The sequence below is a fragment of the Polypterus senegalus genome, chromosome 7 (genome assembly GCF_016835505.1).
Source record: "Polypterus senegalus isolate Bchr_013 chromosome 7, ASM1683550v1, whole genome shotgun sequence".
NCBI classification, from domain to species: Eukaryota; Metazoa; Chordata; class Cladistia; order Polypteriformes; family Polypteridae; genus Polypterus; species Polypterus senegalus.
This window is the reverse complement of record NC_053160.1, coordinates 174814392-174822415: the sequence shown is the minus strand read 5'-3', so window position 1 is coordinate 174822415 and position 8024 is coordinate 174814392.

Here is an 8024-nt window from a genome sequence, read left to right as displayed (position 1 = left end):
GTCATTTTTTTTTCCTAGACTTAAACTCGGGAGAAAGAACTCAAAGCGAGTCTGTAGCAGTGTGGCAGAAGTGTAAGGCAGATATTTTCGGGGTGACAAAACTTTATTCAGCTGCAAAGAAAGAATACAAAACCATTAGTGGCATGATGGGATTTAATCCTAACTGACGTGTAAAAGCAACAGCATTTTATCATAATGTGCCAATTCATTAGTTGTACAATATGTATAAAGGCGTGAGCATTAAAAGGTACAAATCACACATAAGATGTTGATTGGTAAGTTTGTCTTATGTGAGGGACCCCCACTCCCTTACCTAGCCAGGAGGCTTTGATTAACGGAGGATCAGGGAGGAAATGACAACGTCCCCTTTCCAAGCCACGACCCGGATGTGGAAGAATGTTACAGCAGGGCTGGCATCCAAGCAGCCACCGAGTGACACCTGGGATGGACTTGGGAACAGGGAAGGACGGCACACTAAGTGACTGCCCACTATGAGCAGATTGTCTGTCCCCCTGAATACTGGGTGGCAGCATCCCATTTGGCAAGCTCCATTATGGACTCCTGCAGAGCAGCATGGGATTTGTGGTCCCACGGGCCTGCCTTGTAAGGTTCTGTGGTGGCCGCCAGGGGGAGATGTCAGATAGTGACGATACAAGGAGTGCTGCAGTCCTGCCTGACCTGGAAGTGCTTCCTAAGCACCGGAAGTATTCCCGGGTCCAGAGTTAAAAGAGAGCCCTCCACTCGGCTCAGGGAGGCAGAGTCAGGTGAGGAGCTGGACAACACTCTCATGGGAGAAGTGGAGGAATGGGAGTGACTGATGGAATTATCGGACTGCGCTGTGTTGTGCGAGAGCCGCTATGACAATGAGGGAAGGAAGCCTGTAAAATGTAGACAATATTATAACACTCAAGACAAGAACAGGCCATTCAGCCCAACAAAGCTCGCCAGTCCTATCCACTTATTTCTTCCAAGAAAACATCAAGTCGAGTTTTGAAAGTCTACTACACTACTTGGTAGCTTATTCCAAATGTCTGTCGTTCTTTGAGTAAAGAAAAACTTCCTAATGTTTGTGCGAAATTTACCCTTAACAAGTTTCCAACTGTGTACCCGTGTTCTTGATCAACTCATTTTAAATAATAGTCTCGATCCACTGGACTAATTCCCTTCATAATTTTAAACACTTCAATCATGTTACCTCTTAATCTTCTTTTGCTTAAACTGTAAAGGCTCAGCTCTTTTAATCTTTCCTCATAACTCATCCCCTGTAGCCTCTGAATCAGCCTAGTCGCTCTTCTCTGGACCTTTTCTAGTGCTGCTATGTCCTTTTTGTAGCCTGGAGACCAAAACTGCACACAGTACTCAAGATGAGGCCTCACCAGTGCATTATAAAGATTGAGCAGAACCTCCTGTGACTTGTACTGCACACATCATGCTATATATTCTAACATTCTGTTCCTTCTTAATGGCTTCTGAACACTGTCTGGATGTCGATAGCTTAGAGTCCACTATGACTCCTAAATCCTTCTCATAAGGTGTACTCTCGATTTTCCGACCACCCATTGTGTATTCAAACCTAACATTTTTACTTCCTATGTGTAATACTTTACATTTACTGACATTAAATTTCATCTGCCACAAATCTGCCCAATCCTGTATGCTATCCAAGTCCTTCTGTAATGATATAACGGATTCCAAATTATCTGCTAGTCCACCTATCTTGGTATATTATAAGTAAAGGTGCTGGATATGAACGCAAGACTCTGTGTGTGTGTGTGTGTGTAGTTATGTCTGGGGTTTGGGGTGCTGGTACGCCCCCTAGCGGCCACACTTAACTTCCATTTTCCAGATCTAAACTTCTGAAGGTTAGAACACCTGAGTCACAAGCATTCATGAACATATGTAGTAAAATCTAGTGATGGGGAACACAAGTCTCAGAAAACGTGAGCAACCGTGTCTTCAGTTTTAAAAATACAGTCAAACTCGGTTATAACGATTTCTCGGTTATAATGAAAAAAAATATTTTTGAAAGATATACCAGCTATTGGCATGTAAATTTGCCCGGTTATAATGAGCGAAATCTCAGTTATTACGAACAAAACTTGACCACATCCTGGACTTATGCGAGCCACTTATCGGAATAAATTTCAAAACCAAATAAATTTCTTATCCACTGCCTGGAACAATGTGACGACTGTTACCATACAGAATTACTTCAGGAAATCAACATCTGATATTTTTGAAGAAAAGGACGAATTGCCATTATCTACATCGTTTCACCAAAACAATATTGAAATTAATAATGCAAATTATTATGACTATCAACACGTGGATGACTAGCGTAATTCATACAGAAAAAGAAATCATAAATCAAAAAGAAGACGATGATGATGACAAGGAGGAAGATGACGCTGGCATATTGGATTTACCAGAACGCTGTTTACCAACATTGTTTGATGCCGAAAACGCCTGCAATAGATTGATGGCATTTTAACAAGGGACTGATGCGAAAAAACAAGCGTTGAATGCATTAAGAGGCAAACTGTGCGACTGTCTGTAGATTACAAAGTTTAAAACAAAAAAGTATTTTGGACTTTCTTAAAAAATAGTATATTGCACTTAATGTATGTTTTAATTATGGACTAAATGTATATTTTTCAGTAAATCACTATTACTTTAATAGACTGTTAGTTTTTGTCAAATTCGCATTTCCCGGTTATAGCAAATTCCGCTTATAACAAGCAAATAGTGTCGGTCCCGTCAAACTCACTATAACCGAGTTTCACTGTACTAGCCTTACAAAGTGTACAGTTCAGTATAATATGCTTTGTGGTTTGCACATCTGGCTTTGGAAAATCTTCAATATGTTTGCTGATGACATTGTGATCTGTAGCAAGAGTAGGGAGCAGGTTGAGGAGACCCTAGAGAGGTGGAGATCTGCTCTAGAGGGGAGAGGAATGAAGGTCAGTAGGACCATCAGGACAAAATACGTGTGTGAATGAGAGGGAGGTCAGTGGAGTGGTAAGGAGGCAGGGAGTAGAGTTGGCGAAGGTGGGTGAGTTTAAATACTTGGGATCAACAGTACAGAGTAATGGGGATTGTGGAAGAGAGGTGAAGAAGAGAGTGCAGACTGGGTAGACTGGGTGGAGAAGAGTGTCAGGAGTGATTTGTGACAGACGGATATCAGCAAAAGAGAAAGGGAAGGCCTACAGGACGGTAGTGAGACCAGCTATGTTATATGGGCTAGAGACGGCGGCACTGACAAGAAGCAGGAGACAGAACTGGAGATGGCAGAGCTAAAGATGCTAAGATTTGCATTAGGTGTGACGAGGATGGACAGGATTAGGAATGAGGACATTAGAGGGTCAGCTCAAGTTGGACGGTTGGGAGACAAAGTTAGAGAGACGAGATTGCGTTGGTTTGAATATGTGCAGAGGAGAGATGCTGGGTATATTGGGAGAACGATGTTAAAGATAGAGCTGCCAGACAAGAGGAAAAGAGGAAGACCTAAGAGAAGGTTTACGGATGTGGTTAGAGAGGACATGCAGATGATGGGTGTGACAGAGCAAGATGAAGAGGACAGGAAGATATGGAAAAGGATGATCTGCTGTGGCAACCTCTAACGGGAGCAACCGAAAGAAGAAGATAATTATGGGAACTGATCTCAGAAGGACCCAGATACTCTATACTGGAGTGAGCGTGTTGAAAATATATGAACGAACAGATAGATCTCAGATAATAACTAACCCTGACTCCAATTAGCACTAAAGTAGTGCCCTTAACAGCAGACACCAACATTACAAATGCACTCAGTGCCTATAGAAATATTCCCCCCTTTGAAGGTTTCTTTATTATTATGCAAAACTGACTCACAGTGGATATAATTTGGCTTTGTTGAGACTGATCAACACAACACAAAAAGACTCAGTAATGTCAAAGCGAAAACAGACCTCTGTAAAGTGGCCTAAATTTATTACAAATACAAAGTATTTCGCTGGAGCAGCCAATAGGTTTTAGAAGTCACAGAATTATTTGACTGGAGGTCACCTGTCTGGGTTTCAGTCGACTGTCGTATTAATGCATCTTACCTTGAAGGCCCTTGTGGAATTTCCACTGTGGTGTCCCCCATGGTGAATCACTGACACACATATCACGCATGGCTGTCTGTGGATCACCATCTTGACTCATCTTGGGTAAGAAATCCAACCTCGGGATGAAAGTATCATCTCTTTCAGTTCCTGCAGCCAGGAGAAGACACCCAGTGAGGTCAAATGACTCAGCCGATTCCAGTCTGAGGAGTATAAAGGCGAGGAACTCACAGAAGGTGGCGTCTCATTCTGGACCAAGGCTCGAGAGAGATGGAGCTGTGAAGCAGACGGGATCACTTTAAGAACTCGGTGTCTCATTCTGGACCGATGCTCGAGAGAGATGAAGGTTTGAACCAGACCTGATCACTTTAGGCACTCTCAACTGTTGCCATATTATGATTAGTAGAAACGTCATTCAACGTTGTTACTATTAAACAGTGTGATCCGACTTGTGGCCCAACATTTCCTGGAATCAATTGTTATACCTCGCATGACCACACACATTATAGCGGTGCAATGGTGTCTGATTAAACTACCCTCGGCGACCCATTGCAAGATGTTCCACAAACCATGTGCGACCCTTTTGCATTGATTACAATTGTGAATCACGACGTTGCACAACCCAAAATCAGATAACACACGCCACAGAATTGGTTGTGACTCATAGTTTAAAAACATGGTTTAGTAGATGCACCTTTGACAGGCATGACAGCCTTGACGCTGTGCAGAGGAGAACAATCAAGTGCATTCCAGGTCTTAAGCACGTGTTCTACTCAGAGAAATAGACCTGTTCAGTCTCAGGCAGTGCAGACTGTGTGGGGATGAAATCCAGGTGTTTAAAATCCACAAAGGCAGTCCAGCAGAATTCTAAATCACGTAGTCAAGGACATCGGTGAAAATGAAGGGGAAGTGCATTTAAGACTGAAGCCAGAAATAAATTTTTTATGCAAAGAGTCGAGGGACTTTGGAACAAACTACCGAGACACAGTGTTAAGACAGAAACCTTGACAGTCTTTCAGAAGTACATGGGTGAGATATCGGGGCAGCTTACCTACTAGCTAAAACAAACAAGCCTGATGGACAGAATGGTCGTCTCTTGTTTGCTAAATTTCTTAAGTTCTATGCTCTTATGTTCTTGAGTCTGTGTGCTCAGGCTTTTAGCAGCTTTGCACATCCGGACGCTGCCATTTTTCTCCATCCTTCTTTGCAAAACTGTTCAAGCTCTATCAGGTTGCTTGAGAATAACGAATGAATGATCTTCTTCAAGTCAAGCCACAAATTCTCATTTGGATTGAAGTCTGGTCTCTGACTTTGCCACTCTCGGACATTAACGTTTTGTTTAGGCCACTCCTGTGTAATTTTTGGCTTCATGCTTGAGGTTGTTGTCTTACTGGAAAGTGAATCTCCTCCCAATGGTGCAGGCTTCTTGCAGACAGCATCAGGTTTTTCCTCTAGGATTTCTTCAAATTGTGTTGTATTCCTTTTACCTTCTGAAGCTTTTCACAGCCTGCTGCAAAGAACCATCCCCAGAGCATGATGCTCCATGATGGCGATGGCGTGTTTTTGATAGCCTGCACTGTTTGGCTTGAGGCAAACATGGCATTCAGTCTGATGGCCAATAGGCTCAAGTTTGGTTTCAACAGACCAAAGGACCTTCTTCCAGCTGACTTCAGGGTCTCCCAAGTGCCTTCTGGCAAGATGTCATGTTCGCTTTCTATTAATGGTGGCTTTCTCTTTGCCACTCTCCCATAAAACCTGTGACTGTTGAAGCACCTGGGCAACAGTTGTCTGCACGGTGTCTCCAATTCCTCCCACTGTAGCTTGTGACTCCTGCAGAATTCTCATAAGTCTTTTGGTAGCCTCCCTCACTAGTGATCTTTTTGCATAATCACTCAGATTTTGTGGCCAGCCTGCTCTTGTCATACGCTTTCCATTTCTTAATGATTGATTTAACTGGACTACAAAGAATATTCAGCGACTTGAACTATTTGTTCATCTCTTCAGGGAGTTGACTGAAGTGCTCTTTTGTCTTCATTGTGTAGGTTAGTCCACCATACTGACCGACCACGGGTTAGGCCTTCCACATTTACACTATAGTCAATTGAAGCCTCCGAGAGATGATCTCCACTGAAGTAATTCTGTGACTTCTAAAACCAATTGGCTGCATCAGTGAGGATTTAGTTGTGAAAACTTAGGTGGTCAAAGATTTTGTGTTTTAGATTGTGATGGGCAACCACGGCTATCACCCAGCTGGGACGCCAACTGGATGGAAGGACCAGGAGAGAGAGCACCTGCGAGGCACTACCTCCGCTCGGACGCTAGAGAGCAGCCCTCCAGGGCAATTGTGGCACCACAGATTCCTGCAGGGCACACTGGGAATGTGAGTTTGGTGTAGCCTCGTTGGGTTCTGTGGGGGCCGCCAGGGGAGCTGCAGAGTCCTGCAGTGGATTTCCATCACACCTGGGTTAGTGATTCCAGGTAATGCTGATGAACCAACCGGAACACTCCCAGGACCTGTTTAAAAGGAGCCAGCCACCAATGATCGGAGGCGAGAGTCGGGAGGAAGATGACAGAGCTTGCCACAGAGGGAGTGGAGGCGGAAAGAAGAAGACGACAATCTGTTGTGTATGGGACTGTGATTTAGAATTGTGCTGTACTGGTGGGAAATGAGGTAGAGCAGTTCCCACGAGGAAGAAAAATAAATTGTGTGTTGTGTGGCAAAAAACGTGCGTCTCTGCCTGTCTGTGTCGGGTTAGGGTGGCTCTACGTGCCCCTGGTTTCCACAAGATTTATAATTAATTTAGACCACTTGGTAGAGATCTGTTTGCACTTTGATATTAAAGAGTCTTTTTCTGCTGATTAGTGTCAAAAACTCAAATCAAATCCATTTTGAGACAATGTCATATAAGCAGAAACTGAAAACTTCCAAGTGATGGATACTTCTTATAGGCAGTGCTTATGACAGTACTATATTAAATTAAAAACAATATTTTTTTAACAAAAAAACTGTAAAATGTGCTTAGAGCTGCTGCCTTATACATTTCCAAGGGTTTCAATCCTATGCCCAGCTGTTGTTCTTGTGGGTTTTGTATGTTCTCGCCATGTCTACGTGGTTTACCTCTCACAAACCCGAAGACTGGCAGTTTGATTCATCTGGGAATTCTAAGTTTGGCCCTTTATGAGTGTGGTGGTGCAGGTGAGTGGGCTCTGTGAATTAATGGTGTCCCATCCAGGGTTTGTTTCTGTTTGTAGAAGCCTTGCTGGATTAAGAAGGTTTGAGAACATAGTGTTCTGTATGGTTTCTAGTTTCTCTGTCTGTGTGTGTGTGTGCGTATACAGGGGGGGACAAAAGCAGGTTTACAGTTGTTCATATGGAAAAAGACATGTGGGTTATGATTATTACAATAGCTTTATTAACTCAAAAGAATGTCACAATGGCATAGTGCATTTAGGTACAATCTCAAATTGCTCTAAACTCTAAACCTAATTTTGCATTTATCCATCCGTCTACCCATTTTCAAGCCTGTTTAATCCAATTCAGAGCCAGCAGCCACACCACCTGCACTTCAGAGCAGGTCACCCACCTGAAGCTAAGCATATTGGGGCCTGGCCAATAATTGGATGGCAGACCAACCAGGAAAATGGTGGGGTTGGTAAGGCCAGCAGGGGGCGCTCACCCTGCGCTCTGTGTGTGGATCCCAATGCCCCAGTGCAGTGATGGGGACAATGCTGTACAAATGAGGAGCTGACTCTATGTGGTCATAAAAGATCTTTTGAAGACAGTAGGGTGTTTCTAGATGTGATGGCTAAATTGTCCACCACAGCCTTGACATTCTAGGCACCTAAATCATTTCCTGTCCCTTATTAGCGAACTCTCTCCCTCTTTCTCTCTCTTTCACCCCTTCACCATCTAACAGCTAATGTGTGGTGAGAGTTTCT